The sequence below is a fragment of the Anopheles merus genome, chromosome 2L (assembly GCF_017562075.2).
Source record: "Anopheles merus strain MAF chromosome 2L, AmerM5.1, whole genome shotgun sequence".
In the NCBI taxonomy this organism is placed as follows: domain Eukaryota; kingdom Metazoa; phylum Arthropoda; class Insecta; order Diptera; family Culicidae; genus Anopheles; species Anopheles merus.
The window spans coordinates 2,593,024-2,605,763 of NC_054083.1; positions in this window are offsets into that span (position 1 = coordinate 2,593,024).

Here is a 12,740-nt window from a genome sequence, read left to right on the forward strand (position 1 = left end):
TATTTTTTCCTGCAAACGCAATACCCTAAATTTGCCCCACAGCATGTTCTGCCGGATTCACTGCTGTAGAACCTAGACGTTGGTATCTGTCGGAAGTAGCCTCATAACCCAAATAACCAAGATACCGAAAACGTCACCAATTTCTTGTACTAAAAATTATGTTCTATCAAACAAAGCCAAAACACAATCAGTTTGGTGGGTTTGCAGCCACATTAGCGGCCACTTCAATATTGTTGAAGTCAGTTTTTTATGCACGGTTAATTTTTTCGCTCTTCGCGAATGGACACTATCATTTCGCTGGTCAGTGCATAGTTTATAGACTAAAAATATTGCTGAAGTTGAAGTGCAGTGATGTACGTGAATGAATTTAATCAATCGAGGAGTTAAAACCCAAATAACCAAGATACGGAAAACACTACCAATTTTCTGAACTAAAAATCCAGTTGCATCGAACAAAGCCAAAAAACTGTCAGTTTGGTGGGTTAAACCACATATCTACAGAAGCGGCCACTTCAATGTTTGTTAGAGTCAGTTTTTTTTATGCACGGGTAATTCATTTACTCAACATGTATCACCCCAAAATGTGTTTAATTGTGCAAAGGAAGCTATAAAACTTGTGTGTTTAGGTTCATTTGTTCTAAAACATATTTGTGTAAGATGTGTATATGTGTGTTTGTTTACTAGTTTACTACTTATTTATTAATAATATTGCCGAAGTTATGCTATGATGTAAGTGAATGAGTTAAAGTAATCGATGTGTTAATATCATGTTCAGCATGTTGACCTTAGCCCGCACATGATCTATCTTTTTCTCGTCAACATGTTTGGAAAAGGTAGGCCAAGCGTGGGCAAGGTCAATACATCTTATTACAACTGACAGCTCCAATTGTTCTAAAATTTGGTGGGTTAACGACTGAATCGACCCCCACTAACCCACGTGGGTTTGAAGTGGCTTTATACGGACGTCACACGAAGCGTAAACTAAATTTCAGCCATACAACCCTATAATCTTTTGACAGGAAGTTTACGCTCTCCCATACAAATCAAGCGTAAACTTTTTGAGTTTACGCCTCGTGTGACGTCCGTGTGACCCACTGTAATTTGGTGTTCCGTGTGGTTAAGGCCGATTTGGTTATTTGGGAATCCTGTTTAGCATATTGACCTTACCCGGCGCTCTAGCACCAATCGAACACGACATCGAACATGAAAAATGTATGGAATTTGACATGTTTGTCTTGTTTGTTTGTTTGTTGTGTCTGACAGTGCACCTCCATATGATTATATGAGTTTGTTCGTGTCGGATGTCGTGTTCGATTGGTGCCAGAGCGCAGCCTTAGCCAACACTTGACCAAACTTTTCCTCAAAGCTGGAAAAGCTGGGTTTAGGGTGGGCAAGATAAATACATCGGATCGGAACTAGCAGCTCCGATTGTTCTAAAATTTGGTGGGTTAACGACTGAATCGACCACCACAAACCCACGTAGGTTTGAAGTGGCTTTTCAGTGGCTTAAGACCGATTTGGTTATTTGGGAACAGCACCACCTTATCACCGAACGTTTGGCGATTTCCCATAACGTCCTACAAGGCGTGATCGATGACGCGAGCTTCTAGATCAGGGGTCTTCAAACTCCGTGTCTCCGCTTGCGGCCCTCAAGAGCCTTTAATGCGGCCCGCGATGATTGGGTAAAGGTTAAATTAAATAGCTATCTTTTGTGACTAATTATTCAATTTTTTTCTTCTGAAAGACGAAAATCTGGATTCAATAAAAAAAAGCTGCAGAAATTTCTTATATTATATATATTATATATATATATATATATATATATATATATATATATATGTATATATATATATATATATATATATATATATATATATATATATATATATATATATATATATATATATATATATATATATATATATATATATATATGTATATATATATATTTAATAGAAGAAATTGTTTAAATATATATATATATATATATATATATATATATATATATATAGATATATATATATATATATATATATATATATATATATATATATATATATATATATATATATAAAATATAAGAAATTCTGCAGCTTTTTTTTATTGAATCCAGATTTTCGTCTTTCAGAAGAAAAAAAATTGAATAATTAGTCACAAAAGATAGCTATTTAATTTAACCTTTACCCAATCATCGCGGGCCGCATTAAAGGCTCTTGAGGGCCGCAAGCGGAGACACGGAGTTTGAAGACCCCTGATCTAGAAGCTCGCGTCATCGATCACGCCTTGTAGGACGTTATGGGAAATCGCCAAACGTTCGGTGATAAGGTGGTGCTGTTCCCAAATAACCAAATCGGTCTTAAGCCACTGAAAAGCCACTTCAAACCTACGTGGGTTTGTGGTGGTCGATTCTGTCGTTAACCCACCAAATTTTAGAATAATCGGAGCTGCTAGTTCCGATCCGATGTATTTATCTTGCCCACCCTAAACCCAGCTTTTCCAGCTTTGAGGAAAAGATCCGACACGAACAAACTCATATAATCATATGGAGGTGCACTGTCAGACACAAACAAACAAACAAGACAAACATGTCAAATTCCATACATTTTTCATGTTCGATGTCGTGTTCGATTGGTGCTAGAGCGCCGGGTAAGGTCAATATGCTAAACAGGATTCCCAAATAACCAAATCGGCCTTAACCACACGGACCACCAAATTACAGTGGGTCACACGGACGTCACACGAGGCGTAAACTCAAAAAGTTTACGCTTGATTTGTATGGGAGAGCGTAAACTTCCTGTCAAAAGATTATAGGGTTGTATGGCTGAAATTTAGTTTACGCTTCGTGTGACGTCCGTATAAAGCCACTTCAAACCCACGTGGGTTAGTGGGGGTCGATTCAGTCGTTAACCCACCAAATTTTAGAACAATTGGAGCTGTCAGTTGTAATAAGATGTATTGACCTTGCCCACGCTTGGCCTACCTTTTCCAAACATGTTGACGAGAAAAAGATAGATCATGTGCGGGCTAAGGTCAACATGCTGAACATGATATTAACACATCGATTACTTTAACTCATTCACTTACATCATAGCATAACTTCGGCAATATTATTAATAAATAAGTAGTAAACTAGTAAACAAACACACATATACACATCTTACACAAATATGTTTTAGAACAAATGAACCTAAACACACAAGTTTTATAGCTTCCTTTGCACAATTAAACACATTTTGGGGTGATACATGTTGAGTAAATGAATTACCCGTGCATAAAAAACTGACTTCAACAATATTGAAGTGGCCGCTAATGTGGCTGCAAACCCACCAAACTGATTGTGTTTTGGCTTTGTTTGATGGAACATAATTTTTAGTACAAGAAATTGGTGACGTTTTCGGTATCTTGGTTATTTGGGTTATGAGGCTACTTCCGACAGATACCAACGTCTAGGTTCTACAGCAGTGAATCCGGCAGAACATGCTGTGGGGCAAATTTAGGGTATTGCGTTTGCAGGAAAAAATAGCTAAAATTTGCACTAGAAGCTATGAATTAAACCAATGGGCAAATATCTTCGCGGGCTGGATCTAATGTTGCGTCGGGCCATATTTGGCCCGCGGTCTGGACTTTGCTGGTGCAGGTCGTTTAGTCAAACAGAAGAACTATTGCAGAGATATTTTCTAATATATTCTCGAGTAATGTCATCAAACAAGATTGTACCGAGAAATTAACAACTATTGAAGATTAACACATAACATAATACTTAGCATAAAGGCATCGTTTACTGTTCAATTGGGATAAGAATAATATCCATACGATTATATGTTGAGGATGTCACTTATTTATGTATGATTGTGTACATTAAACAATAGAAGGATAATCGTAAGCACTAACTGTAACTTTTGTTTAGTCGTGAAGACTGCCCTTAACCAGCACAATTCTAATCTTCTTCATGTATACTTTTAGCATAACGCCATGTGAACTAAACATACATGGCAGTCGTAAAATATAGTTCTGAGAGGATTTTTGCATTTTTCAATTACTATGCTGTTCGTTTTTGTTCTACAAAGACAATTTAATTTTAATCAGACACAGATTTACAATTCATCTATCCTTTGTATGTCCAATCTTTCTATTTCATATATTGATGTTTTGTAAAAAATATTTATACAGGTGTCCCCCGAGATACGACTGTATTTGGGACCGAAAAAATGTCCCAAAGCAAGGCGTAAGTCGAAAAAGTCGTATGTCGAATATCTATGAATACTAAGTTTATAATCGAATTTGATGAGTTGGAATTTATGATATCGTGTATTTTATTCAAAATAATGTTCGATAATGTAATAATTATATTTTAAAAGCCGTACACAATATAGATATTCAAGATAGGGTAATTGTGGAATCTTTGGAAATGTGTGTATAACGATTATCAGCCCAGAAATTCAAAAAATACATCAATTTCTTGTCACTGACATCTTTTAACTGTCAAAATCAAAATCGTCGTATCTGCGAATCGTCGTAACTCGAGGAGGTCGTAACTCGGGGGACGCCTGTACTCTTATCAAGCAAGATGAAACTGCAGATTCCGATTTACTAATGTTTATTGATATTATAGCTTTATTTTGTACATAAAATATTGATTTATGCTCTTTAGTGTACCTCCACCTAAAGCACGAGACTTACTACATTGTAACCCAAATAGCCAAAATTGTTTAAGCAGCCAATTTTGGCATGCTAAAGATCGCTGCTTGAATTCGCCTTTTGCAGTAGATAAACAGCATCAAAGTTCCAGGTGGGTCTTTTAAATAGCGCCTAAGCAGCTTCCTTATGCCACGGTGCCAGGGATTATTTTTCTTTGCGTTTTATTTTCAAGCAAGACATCAATGAAATAAACAACACGATTTGTAGTTTGTTATGTGCATGTTTATTTCAAAATTCTAAAAGCTCTTGAATTTCACATAATTTTATATAGTCTACTAAAAAATCACAATCACTTCACTCAATATTCCTTCTTTAATTAACTTATCTAACTTGTACAGCAGCAATGAGATGATTGACGGCGTCTCTCTTTGACACTTTGACAAGACCCACCTTGTACCGATGTCATGCATTAAAAAGCTATAAAGTTCCATCAAGTTCGGTAAACACTATTAAAAAGCCTTAAGGCTCTATCATGAACCCTACACATAGTGCTAATCAGCCGCAAAATTCCAAAGAGCACCGTGTGCTTGTTAAAAAGCTTTATGGTTCCACCAAGTACCGTTTCATCTCTTAATCACCCACAAAGTTCGACATCGGATCGGTTTTTCGTTAAACAGCCCCAAATCAGCTATGGAGTTCATGCTGGCTATTTGGAAAGATTCGTTATACGCAAAACTCCAATCTCGGAACCGTTAGGAGCCATCGGGAGAAGTCTGGAACCGTAGGAAGCGTAGAAATGTTCGCAATAGTCGGAGCCGTTGGAGCCGTTGGAGCCGTCCGGAGCCTACTCCATGGAACCGTTGATAAGATTTTATCGGAACCGGAGCTGGAGTAGCAATGTTCGGAGCCGTGGATGCAATTCGGGGAACCCATCGCTAGCCATCATTAGCACCAACACAGTGCCAGTGTTGTTGGTCCCAGTGCACAGGAACCAGTCGTTTTGCATGGTATGTTTTGCACAGCAGACAACAATGGGCCAGTAGTCTGCAAACGTCCACGAATGATACAGCCGAGAATATACCGGATGCAGTATCATACGCAGATTGAACTTGCGCTCAACTTGTAAAAAAACATTGATGAATAGAAGCAATTAAAATGTAGTTACACCTTCTGTTGGCGATTTATAAACTACCATCCCAAATATCCAAGATGATGATGATGATGATGAGTCCCACCTCTTACCCCGATATAGTATTGAGAGGAACGATTGTATCTTATCGATAATTGTGTTGTTATAAATTAGTTATTAAGCAAATAATCAAATCATAAGGCACGTAAGTATTTCAAGAACGTGGTGGCTACAAAATGTATATTCCTCTTTATGAAGCAGTCATGGTCGGTCTCAATACATGGTACCTGCTTTCGTTTCTCTTGTATAGCCGGTTCAACCTACATCCAACTAATGGCGATAGAGAACCAGTTTCAAAACTATCTCACATCGTACTTTTTCCTTATTCCGTTACTGTTCAATTTATGACGATTCACGTTTCGGGTTGCATTGGACCAGACCACTACCTCCAGGAAAGTTAACTTAAGCATTTTAACTTTTTTTTTAAATTTAATTTTAAAATGATATATAGAAAGAATTAAAAGCAAAAAAAAGCTAAAATCATCATCAGCATCAAAGCTGGTGATGACAAGTGAGGTTTACACAACAAGTGACTAACACATTTATTTATCAATTTATATTTCATTCACGCTTTCGCGGATTTCGTCTTTTCTAAATTAATCTACTTACTTACTATTGTCACAACAGTCATACCTCATACGATAGTGGCCTTGATGTGAGTTGCACACAGTCTCCTAAATTGGGGTATAGTCTCTGCATTACAAACCACTCTGGGCATCATATTAAAAGTTTGTATGCCTTTGAAAAACAAAGAGTTCATTGCTGATGCTGTCTCAACCTTAGGAACTCTCGGGTCTGTTGCTCTTCTGGTGTTGTAGTCGTGCACATTTAATCCTCGAACAACCCGATCACAAAGATATTGAGGCAAGTGACTGTTCAGGAGTTTATAAACAAAAATCATTGTTTGGTACATTACCCGCTGTTTCACCGACTTCCATTTTAGGGTATCCAGCATAATCAATGACGACGTATACCATCCGCATCCTAGAATAGCTCGCATTGCTCTTTTTTGTAGTTTTTGCATTCTTGTCATTCGTCCTGCATTAGCTATAAAGAGAATTGACGGACAAAAATCCAGATGTGGAGCCATAAGAGACTTGTAAAGCTGTATCTTTGCAAAAACACTTAAGACTTTTTTTAGTCGACAAATAACCCCGCATTTTTTCGCCATTTTCTTAATAATATTATCAATGTGGCGGATGTCGTGTTAACCCACCAAATTTTAGAACAATTGGAGCTGTCAGTTGTAATAAGATGTATTGACCTTGCCCACGCTTGGCCTACCTTTTCCAAACATGTTGACGAGAAAAAGATAGATCATGTGCGGGCTAAGGTCAACATGCTGAACATGATATTAACACATCGATTACTTTAACTCATTCACTTACATCATAGCATAACTTCGGCAATATTATTAATAAATAAGTAGTAAACTAGTAAACAAACACACATATACACATCTTACACAAATATGTTTTAGAACAAATGAACCTAAACACACAAGTTTTATAGCTTCCTTTGCACAATTAAACACATTTTGGGGTGATACATGTTGAGTAAATGAATTACCCGTGCATAAAAAAAACTGACTCTAACAAACATTGAAGTGGCCGCTTCTGTAGATATGTGGTTTAACCCACCAAACTGACAGTTTTTTGGCTTTGTTCGATGCAACTGGATTTTTAGTTCAGAAAATTGGTAGTGTTTTCCGTATCTTGGTTATTTGGGTTTTAACTCCTCGATTGATTAAATTCATTCACGTACATCACTGCACTTCAACTTCAGCAATATTTTTAGTCTATAAACTATGCACTGACCAGCGAAATGATAGTGTCCATTCGCGAAGAGCGAAAAAATTAACCGTGCATAAAAAACTGACTTCAACAATATTGAAGTGGCCGCTAATGTGGCTGCAAACCCACCAAACTGATTGTGTTTTGGCTTTGTTTGATAGAACATAATTTTTAGTACAAGAAATTGGTGACGTTTTCGGTATCTTGGTTATTTGGGTTATGAGGCTACTTCCGACAGATACCAACGTCTAGGTTCTACAGCAGTGAATCCGGCAGAACATGCTGTGGGGCAAATTTAGGGTATTGCGTTTGCAGGAAAAAATAGCTAAAATTTGCACTAGAAGCTATGAATTAAACCAATGGACAAATCTCTTCGCGGGCTGGATCTAATGTTGCGTCGGGCCATATTTGGCCCGCGGTCTGGACTTTGCTGGTGCAGGTCGTTTAGTCAAACAGAAGAACTATTGCAGAGATATTTTCTAATATATTCTCGAGTAATGTCATCAAACAAGATTGTACCGAGAAATTAACAACTATTGAAGATTAACACATAACATAATACTTAGCATAAAGACATCGTTTACTGTTCAATTGGGATAAGAATAATATCCATACGATTATATGTTGAGGATGTCACTTATTTATGTATGATTGTATATATATATATATATATATATATATATATATATATATATATATATATATATATATATATATATATATATATATATATATATATATATATATATATATATATATATATATATATATATATATATATATATATATATATATATATATATATATATATATATATATATATATATATATATATATATATATATAAGATTAGTTGTGGAAGACCTCGTTGGTAAAAAACCGTGCTGACTCGGGCTCAAGTAGTTGTGTACCGCAGTGAGTAGCGGTTTTTACAGAATTAGTTCAAACACCTTAGCACATGGTAGACCATGACGCCTGGTAGATTCCTCGCGCTAATGAAGCATTAAATATTATCGATAAGATGGGTGCAACTGAGTGGCGGCAGTGTTTTAAGATGTACGCTGGAATGCTATCAGTCCCAGATGAAGTAGTCGGTTTTAAATTATTGAGTGCATGAACTACGGTGACTTCATCAATCGACGGTAAAATAAAATCAATCACATCGGAAGGCGTATTGTTCGTGGCTTCAGCAAGTAAGTTTTGGTCATCGACTGGAACAGTGAATGCATCAGCGAAGCGGTTGGCAAAAGTGTCGCAAATATCGGACGTATCAGTACTTGTTGCGAAATGAAAGCCAACGCGGTGTAAATTCTTTGCCGAAACGATTTATTGTTCTACGTTTGCCAAAAAATTAGTCTTCGACCCCGCTTTTGGTTTAGAGACCTTCTCCGTGTCCTGTCGCCCTTTTTATGCTTTCCTTGCCGAACCGAACGCGATCGGTTGAAACCCGAACTGATAATATATTTAAAAACGCGCGTTTACGACAGGTCGTTGGGTACCTTGCGAAGAGGTTCCAACAGTACTAGTTACTCCATTGTAGCTCAGGGATGAAGGAATACCACTTATGTTGCGTCGTTTGTTCCAGAAGATCCAGAACCGCGTCGGTTTCGTAAAAAGTTGTCTTTCAGTGCGGCGTATGTAGGAGCGATAGAGCACACGATTTTGTTGCCGATAATTATTCAGTGCATCAAAAAATATTCTCCTATGCAATGCTGATCTGGTTCTGTGGTAATCATCGTAAGCTTTAGATTTTATTTTCTTTAGCCGTCGAAGGGATGCGTTTGACTAATCGGGACCAGGTTTAGGATGGGCAACAGGAACGCAGGAATTAATCGCTGAGCGCATAAACGCGCTAAAGGATTCCGTGGCTTCGTCGATCGTCGTAAAATTGGAACAGTCGAAATCAAGATCAAACGACGCTATTAGAGAATTCATACGTTCCACATTCGTTTTGAAAAAATTACGACTGCTGCGGGACTGGTTGTTTGCGCTACGGGAGAATTGCATGGGAAAACGAATCACCATATCTGTTAAAAAACGAAGCGGAAAAATAATTCAATGCCGAACACGTTAAAGCCTTTTGATGGTACTTTAGGTGTTGCCAAAAAATATGTCTTTTTATTCCGCCAGTTCGTTTGTAAATAACGCTCTGGCTAATCTTGCGAGTCTTTTTAGCCTATTTCTTTAAAAATATTCTCTCTTTTTCCCATTTCTTTTCCTCTCTCACCAATTCCCAACGCATATGTCGACAGGTCGTTGGAACCATCCTATTTTGCTGTTGTAAGGTTCCAACAATATCCAACGAAGGATGATGACTGTCTTCACTAAGAAGTGGATTGCAACAGCGTGAGACGTATGGGTAGGAATTCCCTCGGGACAGTGTACCATTCGCAGGGTTCTGAAGGGAGGTGATCGAGTCGCACAAAGTATTTACTGCGGCTGAGTTTGCAAAAAAACTAGATCCAATTGGCGTCCAAATTGATTAACAATGCCATTCAATTGAAATAAACCGTTGCTATTCATCCCATCAATGAAGTCTGTATTGGCCACGGAGTTGCATATCGGTGCATAGTGCGAAAAAGTGAAACACGGAGAGCTATCCTCGGTATCCGATGTATTTGTCAGCTCCCATATGATGTCGGGGTTATTGAAATCGCCGATAACGTATAATAAATAGCTCTCTTTAATGCGGTTCGAGATGTCACGTACACTATCATACAAAGCATTCAACACAGCAGGGTATTTCGCATGACTAGGCGGAATGTAAACAACGCCGATGTAAACAGAGACGTCTGGCAGCAATGTTTTCAATCACAATTGTTCAAGTGTGCTATTAGGCGATGCGATTTCACATGTCGGTATTGATGTAGAACAAGCAATTAACACACCCTCACCGCGTGAGAGGCCACTGTTGGAGGGATTCCTATCGCACCTGTAGATGTGATAATATTCGTCGATAAGTTTCGGTGAGAATGATGAAATCGTATTCGGATTCTGACAACGCCAGACGAAGATTAGTGGTTTTCGTACCTAAACCACGTACATTTTGGTAGAACAATGAGAGGCTAGGAAGTACCAAACCAGGTGAATTCGAAATATCAACGCGTGGATTCGGAGCATCGGGATTCTCAGGAGCATTGCCGGATGCAGTGCTAGATTGCTATTCGTCTGACGGCCCGGCGTCGGCAGAATCATCAGTCCGTTTAGCGTTTCCGCGCTTCGGTCTTTTGGGGGGGGGGGGGGGGGTTAAGCATTCCGGAGGCGTGCTGGTAGGTGTGGTAGTGAAAAGCATTCGCTCATTAAGGTCCTGTTGTGGTTCGGTTGTAAACAAAGCTGCATCTGTGGTGGTTATATCATATGAAGTCGCAACAGGCTGCGCGGGCGGATCTGTATTGGCAGTTGGTATCGGAGTGCTCAATCCAAACCGTGGGAGAGGATTACGATAAGTGTCTGTAGTGAGAGTGACAGGGTGATCGAGTGTAGGTTGAAGCATCGAACTTTTATCGGCGGCTGCGAAAGTATTAGTGTTATTATTATTGGTCCGGTAGTCACGGAACTCTCAAGCGGCGATCCGGATCCTCTAAGTAGTGGTGATAGCGGTTTATTAGGTGATGGCATGGTAGTGTTAGACGAATGTCCGCTCGCACTTACACTAAGTGAAGCGGCTAAGGATAGAAAATGTTGTGACGATGTAATATTGTGGACCTCTGAAGTAAATAGTCCAGGATTCGATAATGCTGGTTTGCGATGAATTGGTTGTTGTGACGGCAAATCAGTGGCGATGTTCGACGAAAATAGAAAAGAACAGATCTCATCCTTCAGCACCCCAAGCGACAGAATCGACATGCTTTCTCGCTCTCTCAGGTTTACTGATCTATTGGGTAGAATGAGAAAGCATGTCGATTTTGTTAGTTGGGACTTTCAGGAGCTCGCGCTTATTATCTGTGATCTGTTGTGACAGCTCGCTACGGAGGCTAACTTTAAGGTCGGCTATCCTGAACAGTAGGTCGACAAAAGTGTGAGTGTACGGGGGGGATGACCTCAACACGGCCGTACGCGGATCCTTGTGAATCTTTAGAAAGCTTTACAGGCCCATAACAGTTGTGCACAGTACTCTATAGTAGCGGACATTTCCTCAGAAAGTCCGCTGGATGAGAAGTGAAACTCAGAGTTGCACCAACCCTGGCATTTCACAATGCGATTAGCAGCTACGATGACGTTAGCGCAGGCGGAACAAATACCGGCCATTGCGTTGTGGATGAGCGATTGATTGTGATGTTGAAGCGACGTAATGATTGTGGGCCGGAAAACGTTTCCAGGTGTTTGACGGTGAATAATCCAGTTGTTAAACAAAACCAGGTAGTGAAGTCACCTACACCAGCAACAGGTTCAGCAAAGAAATAGGTTTTCACGGAATAATATTGAAAATAGTCGGAGCGCAGAGAATCTTCGACCAGTCACAGTGACGTTTGACGTTTGACGAACGAGATTTGAACTTCACTCATTTTAAACCCCGCTAGCAATTAACGTTTAATTCTTTAGGGGCGCCACAAATCCCTACTTTTTTTAATAATGGATACGCAACACGCTTTGCGAACTACGTTTTACAAGCATTCGGTTTATTAGTAATTTTCACTAGCACTATGCCGCGGAACGGTGAATTCGGGAGAGACGCGAAATTTGATGTTACTCGATCGTGAGTTGCCGGAGAAGAGAATGTATTGGTTAAGTCGGACGGATATGCGCGTGTCGGTGTTGAAACGTTTAGGACGAGAGAGAACGTGTATGGAGCAAGCCACCGTTTTTATAGCTGCGGTGAAGCTTTCTACCAGTGCTTGTCCTGCTCTAGCTTTATGTGCAGTCCCTGCCTAACTAGCCCGCTAAAAATTTTTGGTCGGTAGTTCTAGGTGTGCGCACCAGATGGCGCTCTGGTCGCTACAATTCTATGGCGAGGGGGGCCACTCGGGGTCCGTTGAATATTAATTAATAAATAACAAATAACAAATTACTTACTTATGTAAATCCGAGTAGAAGCAGGATGCGCCAACTGAAAAACAACGAGAAGCAGACCGGATGCGATAAGAAAGGACTCGTAGAGCTCGAGAACGTGCAGAGCAGCA